The sequence below is a fragment of the Polistes dominula genome, unplaced genomic scaffold (genome assembly GCF_049000335.1).
Source record: "Polistes dominula isolate Pdom_NZ unplaced genomic scaffold, Pdom_raw_medaka contig_28, whole genome shotgun sequence".
Classification (NCBI taxonomy): domain Eukaryota; kingdom Metazoa; phylum Arthropoda; class Insecta; order Hymenoptera; family Vespidae; genus Polistes; species Polistes dominula.
Window position 1 is genome coordinate 4489474 of NW_028300879.1, and position 17054 is coordinate 4506527.

At 33.1% G+C, this 17054-nt stretch overlaps 1 protein-coding gene across 1 annotated transcript in view; it reads left to right on the forward strand.

Moving 5' to 3' along the window:
* The window catches only part of Ten-a (Teneurin-a transmembrane protein), a 562968-nt gene that overhangs the window by 324139 nt on the left and 221775 nt on the right, over positions 1–17054 (forward strand).

A 17054-nucleotide genomic window follows, 5' to 3' on the forward strand; every position in this document is an offset into this window, starting at 1 on the left:
AAGTCCGGGACGGCGATTTCGCTTTTTTAACTTGGCGATCTCCAGGTTTAAAAAAAAAAAGGACAATGGAGAATTAGAAAAGAGCTCTTGAGTGATTTCCCGCGTGAATTTCGTCGTCGTTGCATCGAATATATATATGTAATGCGAATAATAATTATTCAAGGAAAAAGCTGTGTTTCGGGAATTGTATACCATTATCAAAGTTTATCGTTTTGTATACCTTAAATGCATCAAGTTACTTCGTTCCAATCTGCAATGCAAATTTATTTTTGTCAACGCGGTTAACTTTGTTAAAATATTGGACAATAATTCGTACATAATATTAAATATTATACTTACATAAATACAATGCACTTTGTGATAACTTGATTATATTATTATTAACCGTATATTTTTGTTCACTCAACGATAATAAAGATGATACTCGCGACAAATTGAAAAAATCAGAACAATTATATAAAAAAAAAAAAAAAAAGAAAAAAAAATAGTACGGACGATAATAAACAACAAAATTCGCGTACCTACCAAGTTCGAAGTTGGACGATCTCGAGTTCGTTTCACGGTAACCGGAATAAAGTTAATTAAAGCGTGATTAATCGACGGTGTGCAGCTGTTTTCGGCCGTGACGAATAAGCTGTAATTTAATCATACTCCGGTTACTGCCAATTAATTGCAATTCAATCCGCACGGTCCGGCATTAGTTTGAGCGCGCAATTTATGATAGCTTTCTCTTTCTCTTTCTCTCTCTCTCACTCTCGTCGTTCTAGTTCTGCTTGAAATCGTAATAGAGTTTACTTCGTCGATCGAATTTGGATTATGCGATCGCGATCGTATACGAACAGAAAGAGATGGCCAATTGCGATCAATTAAACGAAGCCAAACGAACTAACGTTCATTTAAATCGATCACCGGTTTGTGTTACCTGTCACGGAGATCTCGATGTAATCGATAAAATAACGATAAAGCGATTAACATCTCGATGTAACGCGATGCTTTATCTGTAGATTCAATGTAATCGGACAAATCGATCTCTCTATCTCACTCTCTTTCTCTTTAACTGGATGTAAACATGCTACAAGTATCATTCCTCTTACAATACACGTGAAAATATAGTCGGAGTGTTACAGCAATTATTTAGAAAAAATAAATATATGCAATTTTAAGTCCCTCCGATCTTGTTTTCTCTTTTCATTTTCTTTCTTTTCACGTTTCTCAAGATTACGTTACTTATACCCCCACAGAGGGTTTCTTAACCGGAATTTAAATGAGGATGGATATATTACGAGTATGAAATCAGAAAAGAGGAAAGAAAATTTGGCGTCTATGAAAAAATAAAACAACAACCAAAATTAATCCAATTAATAATTCATTTACTCGTAAAGTTGTCTTTCATGTAAAAAAGAAATAAAAAATATAACTGCACTCGTATTTAACTTCCTGTCGAAAAAAGGAGTGTTATCGTATTTATCCCATGAGATTCTATATACTTGTCCTACGAGTACCTACTCTTTTTTAAGGGACGTTAAATGTCTGAACAAAAAAAAGAAAAAAAAAAGACTCGCAAAGAACAGAGAAGGGACCCTTAACGTCAGTTAAAATCCAACGGAGATCCATAGGAACCTACCTCAACCAGAGTCAGCATCCCAATAATACACTATGGACCGGTCTCATTCTCTCTCTCTCACTCTCTCTGTATATTTACCGTTGATTTAAATAGCCCGTCGTCTTTCTATAGAGAAAAAGAGAGGTTCTACACTCTTCTAGCAGAATAAAACAATAAGGAAGTAAAAGAGTAGGACACGGTTTGTATTGTTTGAGGGAACCATCGACTCACGTACAACTTTCCTCCCTCACTCTTATACACTACACCACCACTAACACCACCACCATCACCACTAACACCACCATCATCCCTCACCCACGCAACAACGCATTGTACTTTAAGACCCCGTTGCTCGTAAGCAAATTAGAACGGTGCCGCACGTGGCTCGCATAAGTCGACCTACTGTCTCTAACTGAACGCCTTGTCCTTAGTATATGCACCACGTCATGGTGGATTTGTAAGGCAACCCCAACCCCTCTTTCTAACACACCGTAGAATACTTTTCCATCGTCGTCCTATGTAAGCCCTGAAACTCAGTGGGGTTTCTCTCTTTTTCTCTTTTCCTTCCTCACCCTTCTTTTACTGCTGATGATTTTCATATACTATTTCATGCATGTGCATTCTCTCTAATCTAATTTTTATGAATTCTTATTTTAATCCGTCTTATTTTTTTTTCTTTTATGCAATTAATAAGAACTCGAAAATTATTTTGATCGATTACTATCGTTAAGTTTTGTATCTGAAATGAAACTTTTAAATGGATACATTTTTTTGTGATTAATAATAAACGTAGAAAAATATTCAATGATAAACGATATGTCATAGTCCTCGTTGTCATCGTCTTGTCGTTGTCATCGTCGTGGCAGAAAACTCGTTCGTTGATTCGCAGGCTCGGCAATATGCTGCGACTAATTGAATTCGGAGAAATCGATCGAATACGGGTGGTATTCCATTGTGCGTCCTTGCTCCAAGGATATTCGAATGTGCAGCTCGAGCACCCATCCTGCCTGTTACCCTCCTCTACCACCCCCTTCCTATCTCCCATTTACTCCTTTACACTCACAGACTCTCTCACTCATTTTATCTGGCTATCTGGACCTATCTATATCTCTCTGTTCTTCTCTGTTTCTCTTTTTAAAAGTAAAAAGGGGTGAAAGAACATGCCTGTGTGATACGAGGATCTATTTAGACTCGTAGATGCTTCCTGTTCATCGGGGTGCTTTTGAATTTTTATCATTCTCGTTGGGGATGCGTCAGGTGCTTGATGAATTCTATTTGAGAATATCGTTGTGAATAATCAATACGATAGTTTAATAAAACAAAATTCAATCTCATCTTTATGAGAATTTTTAATTGTCACGAATTAAATACTCATGTATACATATATACGTTTGTATATTATATTTAAATTGTATATATAAGAAAATACTTAAAGTGTGACGTGTTTAATTAAATGTCATAAATATCCTAATAATATTAAACACATTTATTTTCTTCTTATCATTTATTTCTATTAGTAATTTTTATTTTATTAGATGAATGGTATCATAAAGATTATTCAGTATTCATTGATATGTTTTATTTCCTAAGAAATAGGGCTCTGTTGTAGACTAATCCAATCTGAAAAGTGTTATTTTACGTCACCCCTCGTTTTGGTAGCGTAGAATAATATCCTCAGGAGTGAGTTCGTAACGATATCTGTTTTCTTTCGGCCCCGTTAACGCATAAAATATCTAAAACGCTTTAAACGCGTTTTCCTATTGTAACACAAACTCGACTATTTTTTTCTATTCATTCTTTGTCATTCTATCTCTCATTTTCTATCCTTCTAACTCTCGTTGTTTGTAGAAAAGCGAGAAGTTAGACGTGGCAGGGCAAGTAGTCGATAATTAATAAGTATAGTTTACATAAATATACGGTGCAGTTGGAAGATAAAGCAAACAAACTCGGATGAATACACGGACAAAATGCAAATATTCTCTCTGCGAAGGGGCTTAAGACTCTTATCTAAAATGAAATTACGCAGGCTGCTTGTGCTGGTAGTGGTAGTGGTGGTGGTGGTGGTAGCGATGATGATGGTGGTGATGGTGATGGTGATGGTGATGGTGATGGTGGTGGTGGCTTCGTAAACAAATCGCAAACGTGGTGGCAAACTCTCACTCTCTTCCCTTTCCGTAATTCGTTCTTATTTATCTTCTCCCTAGGATAAAACGTATTTTCGAATTGTCTCGAGAGAGCCGTCTGTCTAACAGTCTCGTCACATATCCGTTATTAATACGTATATATACTTCTATATATATCATAAATCAATTACAAATTTTAATAAACAACTCACACGAATAATACATAAATTATTAAATTAATTTTATATATATACATTATAAAATAAATTAACAATTTATTAGTTGAATCTCAAGTTAAATATCAAATATTGATGATAGAATAATAACATTAAATATATCAAATCTCAACAGAATATTTTTATCTTCTAATTTTGACTTATTCCTCGTATAGAATATCTACTAAAAATTAGAATAAAAAAAAAAACGACAATTATCATTTGTTAATTGTTTTATCATTCAATACAATTTTCACAATTGAATTTATTAATACAATCTTACGTTAAATGCCGAACGTTTAAAATCTAACAATAAAATTGAATATATAAGTGTTCAAAAAGGAATACAAAGTAAAAATATCTCTTTCTCTTTCACTCTCTCTTATTCTTTCTCTTCCTTGTTAGTTTGTTTCTATCCTGGGATAGGTCGGTGCAATTCTGTGCAACCCTCCTCCGTCTTTTCCCATTTCGTGCGGTGGCATTAATGCTTTCGCATATAATTATTTACGAGGCCGGAAAAGCAGGAAGAGACGACAGGAGGAAGATGGGAAAACGATAGGGGCTCGTCGTTTATTAGCGCCAAGCAATTAATGCTTTCATGGTGCACATTGAAACGAATTCTATCTTTCTCTTTCTCTCTTCCCACTCTATTTCTCTTTCCTTACTCTTTCTATCACTGTATGTGGGTCGCAAAGATGAGACGGCAATTCAACTGTGCTACGAATGGAATCGTTCTTTTGCATCTTTTCTCTCCTCCTTCACCTCCTCAACCTCCTCAACCTCCTTTTATCTTTTCGAAACTGCTGCGTGAACGGTTAAAGTCTCAAAAGTAAAAATGATTACCCTGCGGTAATCGAGAAAAGAAAAAGAAGAATAAGACGAGAGAAAGTATAACTGTGGTAGAAAAGAAAGAGAGAGATAGAAAAATATATATATACATAGTTTGATTCTCCCTTATTCTCAAAGGCTATATTACCATCCCTTTTCGTTCCACGTTTTTTAACTCTTTTACGTATTCAACCATTGATGCCATATATAATCTCGGCATCAAAATCGAACCGGCGAATTTCACTTTGGCAAACAAAAATCATTCCATGAATGATTTGTCGTTGTGGAAAATTATACGGGCCTACGGGTCTCTATCTTTCTATTATGAAAAAGAAAAAAAAAGAAAAAAAAGAAAGAGAGAGTAATAGCAAAAAAAAAATGTCAATGTGAGATCATATTCGAATGGATGAGCACACACACACACATACACATGCATAGTCTTCTCTTCGTCGTCGTTGTTTTCGTTGTCGTTGTCGTCGTAGGGAGTCGATGTAACGCTCTCGCTCATTGGAACAATTCGAGGCGTTGGCCGATCGATGAGATGAGAAGAGAAGAAGAAGAAGGAAAAGGGAATATGGACGATGAATAAAAGGGGAGAATTTCTCTTGAGGATTCCGATCGTGACGGGAAACACGTGGACCGATGAACGCGATCTTTGCTTTTTTCTTTTCTTTTTATTCTTTGAATCGTAGCTATCTTTTATCATTCGACCATTTTATTCTTTTTTTCTTCTTATTCTTCGTTGTAATAGATAGATAGATAGGTAGATAGATAAATAGATCAAATTGGAACACACACAAAAACTGTAAAATAATTTGCTATCCTTGCGAGAGAAAAATAAAAGTAGCAAAAACACAATAGCTCTTATAATATAAAAATTATAATATTAAAATGTAATATAATATATTATGTATTTTATTTAGTTATTTAATTTGGAATTATATACGAAGATATAATCTATATTGATGGAAAGTATCAATCAGTGAACATAAAAAATATCAAAAATACTTTACCAGTATTATATTCGAATTACAATAAAAAATAATATAAAATAATATATTATGTATATTATTTTATATTTTTTTATATTATTTGGAATTATATACGAATATAATATAGTCTGTAACGATGGAAAGTATCAATCGGTGAATAGAAAAAAAAAAACAAATCAAAAATCAAAAATACTAAACTGAGTATTATATTCGAATGAACGAACGTACGTAAATGCGTGCTCATTTAACAATAGGATTCTCCGTAATCGCGCACGAACGCTTGCTAAATATTATCTGAATATTTAATTTAATCAGACGTTAGCTCTCAAATTCACAGCTAATTACCGCGTTTCGACTTTAAACATTAGGGCATTAATTACACGGCCGCGTGCTACCAGCAAACACACACCGGGATACGAATTTCGAAGCTACGAATTCTCTACCTGTCCTTCCCCACTCTTCTCCTCTTCCCTTTCCCAAGCCTCTCTCTCTCTCTCTCTCTCTCTCTCTCTCTCTTTCTCTCTCAATGTAACCCAACAGAAATTCCAGCCTGGAATTAATACATATTCGGTTACCTATAGTAATACAGAGAGAGAAAGAGAGATCAACGTCAATGTGCGTAATCGAGCGTGGAACTCGTGAATTATGCGAGAAACGTTTATCGAGAGAGATAAAAAAAAAAAAAAAAATGAGGAAAAAAACAGAAGCAAGAGAAACAATGTCTTCGTATTCACCTTCCTCCCTAAAAAAAAAAATAAAAAAAATAAAAAACCAAATGTCCGCGATAATTTAATTAATCAAGAGAAAGATAGTTAAAGTTAAAAGAAAAACAAACAAACGAAATAAAAAACAATAAAGATCAAACGAAGTTGAAAATGCTTATTTGTAACGCGTTAGGAAAACTCGGTCAAACGTTTCATCCAAGTACAATCGAATCGATTAATTCGAAATATTCTTCATTATACGGTAATTACGGAACACACAGGGACCAGAGAAGTATTTCGGTGCTAAACGATGGTGAATGAACGGATGGAAATAGAGAGAGAGAGAGAGATTGAGAGAGAATGAAAGGTAGATGAAGAGAGAGATAGAGAGAGAGAGAGAGAGAGAGAGAGAGTTAGAGAGGGAGGAGAAGAACGGAAGGATTAATACAGAAAACTGTGCTTAACTCAATTCTCTATAAAATGGTTGTCGCTAATAAGATTCTCACGGAACAAAAGCGCTAACGTAAAACAGGTTACGTGGTGCAAATTCGTGATCCGGGCTAGTAGCCGTGGCCCGTCGTCGTCATCATGCGCAACAATTTCTCCCTTCCCTTACTCTATATACCCTCCCCTCCTTTCGTTATCTGTTTTTCTCTCTATCTATCTCTCTACCTATCTATCTCTCTTTCAAATTTGATAGGACAGAAGAGCCGATTTCGAGTGGCTGTAATATTCACCGCGAAACCAAATTTAACGGCTTGCCTATCAATTCTTTCGATGCAATTTTCAAGTTATTTCCCTTCTATTGAATGCGCCAGTGCTACTGCTGCTGTACAATCATCGTGTTTGAATGCTCGCACACCTGTACCCACATCGATATCAGTCACTCCTATCGGAATAATTCGTTTTTCGTTTGAGATTATCGCTTACTCCAATGAGATTTTCCTCGTGATAATATATAGCCAAGCTTTTTTCCCATTTCTAAACGATAAAAGTTATCATTTCCATTCATATTTTCATGTTTCGATATGACAATAATAAATAATAATAATAATAATAATAATAACGATGATCACTAGGATAATAATCGAAATATATGTACAAGATAATATTTTTTTGTTCAAAATGATAAGTATCAAACTTACCGTTATTCTGTACAAGTTTAAAAGCAGCCTGTTCTGCTTCTGCTGCTGCTGCTCGTCTCGGTTAAAGGCGCTTCTAGTAATCTGGACGAAGGCCAGGAGCTAATTCCCACAGTTTGAGTTGATGAAGAGAACGAGACCATTTCGCAGGGAAGCTAGTTAAACTTCTGCCACTTCTATTTCCGGCTTGTTCCTAATAGCGAACATTTGATGGGAGTGTTACGTACGAACACGCGTCTTCAGTAAAAGTGACTACCTACGCATATACAGAATATTATTACGTATATACATATATACTATCTAAGCCTAACCCCATTATCAACTAGTGTAGAAAACCTTTGCCAACTACGTAGAATGATCAAAACCAACTTTTTGAATACCGTTCTGTAACGGGTTAATCCGACAAAATATCAGCTTTTAAACTTTGTATAAAAGGCATCAAACGAAGTAGAATTTTTACGGGCTATCGACCGATTACGTTTTCGATGTTTATTTTATTTTATTTTGTTTTTGGCTTTTTTTTTATTTCGTTGTTATTGTTATTGTTGTTGTTGTTATATGCTTTTAGATTTTGTTGCTTTTATTCCTATCAGGATTTATCATATCTCACCGAGTATTTCCAAACTTTTTTTTTTCAATGAACGAAAAATAAAAAGAATATTCGTTGATTTTCCGACATAGTAGTAAATTTTAATATTCGATAGAAAGAAACGATATTAATATCTTTATGAAAGATATTAATATAATAATTCAATAGAATAAATATAATTAATTTATTTTTGTTTTTGCTAAGATAGGAAGGCGTTAGGTTAGTACAAAAGCAATTATTTTCTAAGAGAAAACCAAGTGTCTAGACCAAGTAATATCGATCGTGTCTCGAGTCCTACGGTGATCCGTCGTTGGATCGTGTCCTAATAAACATTCATTACCCGACCAGCCGAGACAACCCCAGAGATATTGCCAATGACGATGGTTTGTATAGGATACCGGTTGACATTGGAAAGAGACAGACAGTGGGGTATATAATCTACGAGGAAACCATGAACCTCATCTTGCTGTCTCTGAAATTGTCCGAACACGTTAGTAACTTCCAACAAAATGATTTTAGACATTGCATCCTACTGAAATACATATTGTCAAAACAAATTATTTTCAAATGATCGTAATCTAATTTAAACCAATTTATTAACAAACAAATTTTCATTTAAAAAAATATATTATATGATATCAATGTTATTTATCTTATTGGAGTATAATTATTGCATTACAATTTTTTTTTTAATGTATAATAATCGATTAAAAAATGATAATATTTCTCTAATTTTAACTTTGTTAATTTATCTGAATAAATCGTTTTGACAATGTCGATTAAACTAAACGTTTACAGTAATATGTAAGTTGAAAGTAAGAAACAACAACAACGTTAAATCTAGACAATAATAAGAAAAGAATAGTGGAAGAAGGAAGAAAATCGTTTTGGTGGTGACGGGGAGGAAAGAAAACGAGTCTCGTTGTCGTACTCCTCGTCGTCGTAAAGAAACTTGGTGTGGAGAAGCGAAATGCGAAAAAGGCTCTGTTGGATCTTATTGCGTCTGAACTCGAAAAGGGGAGCTTAGATTTCTCCTTGGACGCACGGGGAGATTGCTGCTGTCAGATTTCTCGGTGTGTTCTAACGCGGCGGCATCTGAAATGGGAAAGTCGAGACTCGCCGGCTAGGCGTTATTCCTAACTCGGACTTTTCCCACCCTCCACAGCCCACCCCACTCTCAACCCCTTCTCTCTCTTTCTCTTTACCTCCCGTGAGATACAAAAATCTATGCCTCGAAAAGCGTACGACAACAATTTCTTTTTCCTATTGTTTCTTTTTTATTTTCTAAATCCAATTTCATTCGTTAGCATAACCAAAATAAAACACCCTTTCACGTTATCCATACAAATTTTAGCATATTATTTATTTGTTTCAACTATAATAAAAGAAGATATTGTGTGTTTCAATACCGACGTTGAGTTCCACACAAACGATTTGTTGTTTTTGTGGTTTTCTTTTTTTCTTCATAATATTAATTGTAATTTTTAAATCCTCTCGTATAAAACATTCTACAATTTCGTAAATCATAAATATATTTTATATTGTTTACAGTTTATTTTTGTATTTCACATTATATCGCGTCGCAAAAAAAGTAAATTGTTGCTTCATATCAAAAGCTTATAACGTATTATATCATAGCAGTCGCATTCATTGCAAAAGAGAATTTTTTATTAGACGAAGCAAAAACAAAAAAAAAAAAAGAAGAAGAAGAAAAAAATAGTCGGTTATAGAGGATTTCTCAAAGATTTATTAATCAACGCGTTGTGGAGGAGTGGGGGAGTAGGAGCAATAAAAATTTCATCGGATAATACACTTTACGATTATCTCGCTGTAATAAAAAAAAAAGAAAAAGAAAAAGAAAATGACAGGAAAAAAAAACTATGCGCGTAATTCACGAGAAAATTATCATACGGGGGTTTAAAAAGAGAGAACAAAAAATAAAAAAATACAAATAATATAAACCATTGTACACGTTTACTTTACAGAAGAGATATTTTAATCATTTCGAAGCGGACGATAAGAATTGTTGTAAAAAGTAACAAAGATATAAAGAGAGAAAGAGAGAGAAAGATAGAGATAGATAGAGTATCTTTCGTAGTGCGTTTTAGTTTTCCTATCATTTGATCGGCGTACGTAAAGGAAAAAACGATACATTTACAGGATATAAAGAGTAAACGAGAAAGAGAGAGAGAGAGAGAAAAAATTCACGTTTTTCCTAGTTTACGAGGTACTTCTCGATAGGGTCGTTTTGCTTCTCCTTCCTTTTCCCACGTGACGTGACCTCGATCGAAAAACTCTCTCACTCTCTCTCTCTCTCTTACTCTTCTCATGCACTCTCATTCGTAGAAGTAGTCGTCGACGGATCCACAAGAGAATTGGTTAAATACACGGACTCGGCGAATTAGTTTAGATATATGTTAACAACGAAACATGAAAGTGGAACGTCGCGGGAAATCACTATCTCTGCCGATGTAGCAATAATATTTCTCGTATTTCGTGGAATAAGAAAATCATTCCTGTGAAAAAATAAAGAAATTCACTTCATGATACGATTAAGTATTAAAACAAAATCAAAAAATGAATATATTTATGCATAAATGTCAAATTTAACAAATAAATATCAAAATTATATTATAAAATCATTATATCAATGATTAACACCTGTAAACAAACGACGAAATAAAATAAACGAACATATTTTAAATCAGTCAGTTTAATTTGTCGATGTAGCAATAATATTTCTCGTATTTTTAGGTGACCAAAAAATAACATATTGGGGAAGAAATAGAAAAGAAAATGATCGATAGTTAAAATAACACGTCATGTAGGATTCTCGTAAGATGTAAATCACCAATCAGAATGTCCAAGCACGCGCATTCTCTAGGATTATGTCGCTCATCGAACTAACATCGTACCATACGTTTGGAAGGATCATGTATTACTAGCCAACGTTGTTCGATATGTACCAATGGTTTGTCCTAAGCACACATACACATATACACACACATACACATATGTATTCTTCTTACAACTCCCCTCACCCTTCCTTTTGGAGACCCTTCTGTCCAAGTCGAGTCAACTAACCGATCGAGAGGGCGAGACTGCTATTGGAAATTGTCGTGTGCTACCATTATCGTTAATCAAACCAGTGTTTACCAAGTTTCAGTCTATCTTCTCAAGAAAGAGAAAGAGAAAGAGAAAGAGAGAGGAATAGGAGAGAGAGAAACACGTTTATACTTTACGAGAGCAAAGACACAAATTTATCGAGTACGGGATGATATTATCCCCATTCTCTCTTTTTACTCACTTAGAAATTCAGTATTACTTTTCTTCTATTTTCCTTTTTACGTCTCCTTTATTCGATGTTTCTTTTTCTTCTTCCTCTTCATTTCTTCTTCTCCCTTCTAACCCCACCCTCCAGCCCATCGAAACAACCTTAAGTTTTATTTGCATTTACGTTTGTGTTTCGTTCGAGTTGTACTTGTCCGATGATTTTAACGAGCGTTCGATGCATTATGATATCGTGTTTCTCTCTACCCAAGCATCTCTTTGAATCAAGAGAGACTCCTCTCATCGAGATTATTATGATCAATGGTTATGGTTGTTTGTTAGAAACTCAAATTTTCTAGATAACGAACCCTGTAACGAATATTATCTTACTTGCCCCTTACTATTATCTTTTTCTCGATCGTTTACTAATAAATTTAACGAATAAGTATTATTTGCATAAAGAAATTGTTCGTAGAAATATTTTTCTATCTTATTTCATAAAGAGAAATTATTAAATGTATTAAAAACTTTTTTTCCTCGATAAATTATATTACAAACGATAGGAAAAGATTTCGAAGATTTGTCTTGAAAATTGTTCCACGTTAGAAAATGTAAAATCGCGATCTCTTCAAAACTTTGCAAGAGTCTCATCATCTTCTTCGTAGTCGTAGTTGTCGTCGTCTTCGTCGTCTTCGTCTTCTAGGAAGACCGGATATGCACGATGGTGTACATATATAACGATACTACTAGCAACGAACTCCCGAAGGAGAGAAAAAGGTAAGCGTCGCGCTCCAGAGATTCCTTGGCCGACTGCCAAACAGACAACAACGAATAAGAGAAACCCGTTCACAGAAAGAGAGAGTAAGAGAGAGAGAGAGAGAGAGAGAAAGATTCCTCTCCACCTGACGTTCTTCCGGTTTACTCTTTCTCTCTTTCTCTATTTCTATCTCTTTCTTTATTTCTCCACCCTCCTCATTCTCCTACACAGTTGTCTCTCTCATACCAAAGATTCCATTTTCCACTGCTCTCTTCTCTGCGTATCCTACACCTCTTCGTTCTTTCGACTGTCACTTTACCGTGCTCGCTGTCACACCCCTCACCTAACCCCTCTACACCCTCCTTTCCTTTACTAAAGTACTATCACTCTCGTTATCACTCACGTTTCCGCCCTTCTACCTCTCGTCTCAACCATATTACCGTTACTACACTGATTCTTCTTTCTCTCTCTCTTTGCAAACATCACTTCTGTTTATTATTTTTTATTTTCTTTTATACTCTATATATGTCGACTTTATTAAAGTCATTTGTTTTATCAAATAATTAATAGTAAAATTAAATTATGTACCTGTTCAAAAAAAAATATACAATTACGATATGCAGCAGTAATACAAACCGACTGAGGACAATCATGCGTGTACTACTATGATGGTAAAAACATTCATTTAATTCAAATCAATGCTAATAATGCGTTAGAATAAAATTTAAAAAAAAATCATTATATATATCGTATTATGCTACGATCTCGAATTATGCACATTCTGCAATGACCTAATTGTAACATACTGTTGTTATAGAAATCAATCGCAAAACTTTATACCTACAGAGAAATAAAAAAAATTAGGTCAAATTGCAAGTTAAATTTAAAATAATTTCCCGAAAAAAAAAGAGTTATCTCTGTTACTTTATTTTATTATTAATTGTTTAATTAACTCGTGTTATTCTCTTTTTCTAAAATTTGTATTTCACAAAAGAAATAAAAAATGTTTTAAATTGGAAAGAAACAAATATTCGTAAAAATATCTAATTAAAACGTATCAACGTATATTTTTTTGTTTGAATTTTAAAACGAATCTTCTTTTCTCGATCGTTTCTCGATCTTTTTTCTCGCGCGTGTGTGTGTGTGTGTGTGTGCAGTCGTCTTTGAAAGCGTTTAGTAAACAAACCACCCTTAGAGTTAATTCAGCAAGGCGTTCAAACGATCGTCTTCTACGTTTGAAGAGCAAAGGAAAAATCATTGCACGGAGATTTTCGCTTACCTACGTATATGCTTTGAGGTAGAAAGGGAAGCTTGGTCAATCTTTCTCTTTATAACTATGTGTATGCATATATATATATATATATATATATATATATATATATATATATATGTGTGTGTGTGTGTGTGTGTGTGTGTGCGTGTATGTGTTTACTTGTCATCGTCGTCGTCGTCGTCTTTGTGTAACAGAGGAACACACGAGCTCGGTAAACCAAAAATATACATAGGTAAAGGTAGTTCAAAGCATCGGTCGAATACGGAAGCTGTGTATCATCGAAAGAGCGTTGACCTACTTGCTCTTTCTATCTCTTTTTATTCTCCTGTCATTAGTTGGTAATGATACTTTTTTTCCCGAAAGGAAAATCTATCGTTTTACCCAACCTTCCATGAACGTTTCCAATTCGAACGAAAATCTTTCGGTACTAAAGATTTTCTCCAAGTTCCTTTTTCTCTCTCTTGAACCACGGAAATTCTTTACATGAGATAGAACTACCATTATACGTTGTATTCCTCGTTAAACCAAAACTACATCCTATTTCGTGAATAATTTTCTCTTTTTTTTTTTTTTTTTTTTTTGGTAAAAGAAAATTGCGTCAATTTAAAGGCACATTTATTTTTCTATTAGTACGATTACATTTAAATAACGTAATTTAACTAATAATAGTAATAATAATAATAATATCTTACACTTAGTTAGATAAATCTTATTAAATAACTAAAGAAAAAGAATACTTTGACTAATATGCTATACACGAAAATCATTTGGATTTGTTACGTGGTGTGATAAAACACGTCACAAGAACAATTAAGAGATACGTCATTTAAATTTAAGTTTTGAATAAAAGCAATGCAAAAGATAATGCATTAACCCTTGTCAACGAAACACAAACTTATCGAAGTGCCTACCCACCGAGTTCAATTATGCAAGATAACTGGGGAAGAACGTTCTCGAGAAATTCCTTTCCACATTCATGCACGACACATACATGCATGCATGTATACATGCATATGTATTTATATATCTACCAACATATAAAGAGACAAAAAATAAAAGAATAAAAGAGAAAGAGAAAGAGAAAGCAAAAAAGAAAGATAGTCGAGGATGTTTCGAAGCTACGTGGATATTCGAGGGGTTTATTTTGCTTTTCCGGTAATGCGCTCCCATGGGATAGGAGACACGTCGAAGGGGTGTGTGTGTTCACTCCCCCATATCTCTAAAACGTTAACGGCCTGACTCCCTTCTCCCTCTCTCTCTCTCTCTCTCTCTCTTTTTCCTTCACTCTCTTTTCGGTAGGTGAAATCGAACGAGAGCACACGAAGTAAGAGCGTGTTACATAGAGGAAGTAAAAAAGTAAAAAACGAAAAAGAGAGAGAGAGAGAGAATCGTTTCGTTTCTTTGGAAGCAGGTATACGTTGTATGTATGTATGTATATGTGTGTGTTTGTGGTTAGTAACTGTAAGAGAAATGTCTCCTGAATTTCAGAGTGCCTTTTTTTCCAAAGCCTCTTTCTTTTCGAGTAGATCACTGGGTAGGCATCTTCTTCGTGTTATCACCATGACTACGAGAAGACGAAACAAATGTCTGTCTTCGTTTTACCGACTCTTATGCTATCGAAATTTTCTTCCCTTCTATTCTTATTTTTTTTCTTTTTCTATTTATTCCTGTCTCTATGTCTGTCTGTTCTTATCGGTAGGATTGGTCGGTACATTCGCGTGTGTCAAACAGTATCGAACCATTCGTATCTGACATACGTCAATTTATGGTCAACGAAGGAAATGCAAGTGGCTTATGTCGTTTTCGAATTTGCTCGTATAAAATTCTTCTATCATTGAGAAATTATATGTTTGCACAGATTTTTTTTTTATTTTATTTTTTTTTTTGATAATAATAAAATTAAAGTGTATATCTATTATAAGTAATTGATAGAAATTTGGAAGATAATTATATTGATGTTATGTTTTTGTATTATTATGAACAATTGAGAAAATTCAAAAATGACTATTTACACAAAAATAACAGCAAGAAATTAAATATTTATATAAACTTGAAGAAAAGATTCAATCGAGGTTTATATTTACCAAAAAACGAAGCCATTAAAAAATTATTGATCAAATTTTACCGAAGAAAATCGTAACTAAAAAATTATCCTAATTACAGAACTTAAGACATAAAGGTACACTGAGTGTCCATTAAAATCGGTACATCGTTACGAATGGTTGAATTTTGTTTAAAAATTATTGATTTAGATAGTATGTTTAAATTAAAAATAATTCAGAAATAAAAACATTAGTATATCTTAATTATATATAATATATAGAATTATTTTTACTATTATCTAAATGTTTTTCAATATCAAAATCATTTAAATATCTATTAAAAAAAAAAGTACAATTTTTTAAAAATTATAATAATATAAATACAGTTTTAATATTAAAAAATTTCAATCTGAAACTTAAATAGATGAAAATGTTCAACTAGAAGTCAACATAGTCAAAGAACGTTAAAACAAATACATTTTAATTTAAATAATTATAAATATTAATAAAATATATGAGAGTATTAAAAAATTCATAAATTATTGTTAATTAATCGATAAAAGTATCTATTATTACCTGAAAACACCAAGTATATAATCCGAGTATCGTCTTTGTCGAGATTCACCTTTAGACTGGCACATTGTCCTCTCTCTATGACAGTTTTCTTATTCAATTCCTTTCCGAACATTGCGTATGTGTCCAACGGTAATAACATTCTTAATAAAGAGTATTTAACATTATAAAAATATTTAAATAATTGTTAATTAAACGATACAAGTGTATAATGCTGTCTAAAAGCTCGAATTATATGATCGGAGTAACGTCCTCTTCGAGATTCACCTTCAAACTGGCACGTTGTTTATGTGACTGTCTAAAGGCTATACGAGTATAACGATAATAATATGTGTAATAAATGAGATTTCCTTTTATGGAAAGTCGTATATACAACATTCAATGAAAGTATATTCATAGAGGACAGACTAGTTAGTTTAGTGTTATATTTCGAGAAGGAAACTACGTTAAACTAATATTGCGTGCTTCTAAACTACAAAATACACTTCCATCGATTATTTAACAATTTTTTAAGGTATGTCTAATACGCTAACATACTTTATTAATATCTATGATTTATATTTATAACTTATAATTAATATAATTATTATTTATTATAAATTATAAATTATATTAACTCCCTAAGGAACAATTTTGGCTCAACGTGATACAATGTGCAACTTAAAGGGTTATTTTTATTAATTATATTAATTACATTATATTAATTTATTATATAATTATAGCAATATAGATAATAATATTATAATTATCTATAATATTAATATTTATAATTTATTATTTAAATTAAAATACATTTGTTTTAATATTCTTCCCTAGTTATGACTTATAATTGAAAATTTTCATCTAATAAAATATCTAATCGAAATAGTTTAATCCTTAAAGTAGATTAATGAATATATATTTTATTTTTAAACAAATGTATTTTATATTATTCTTACTTTAA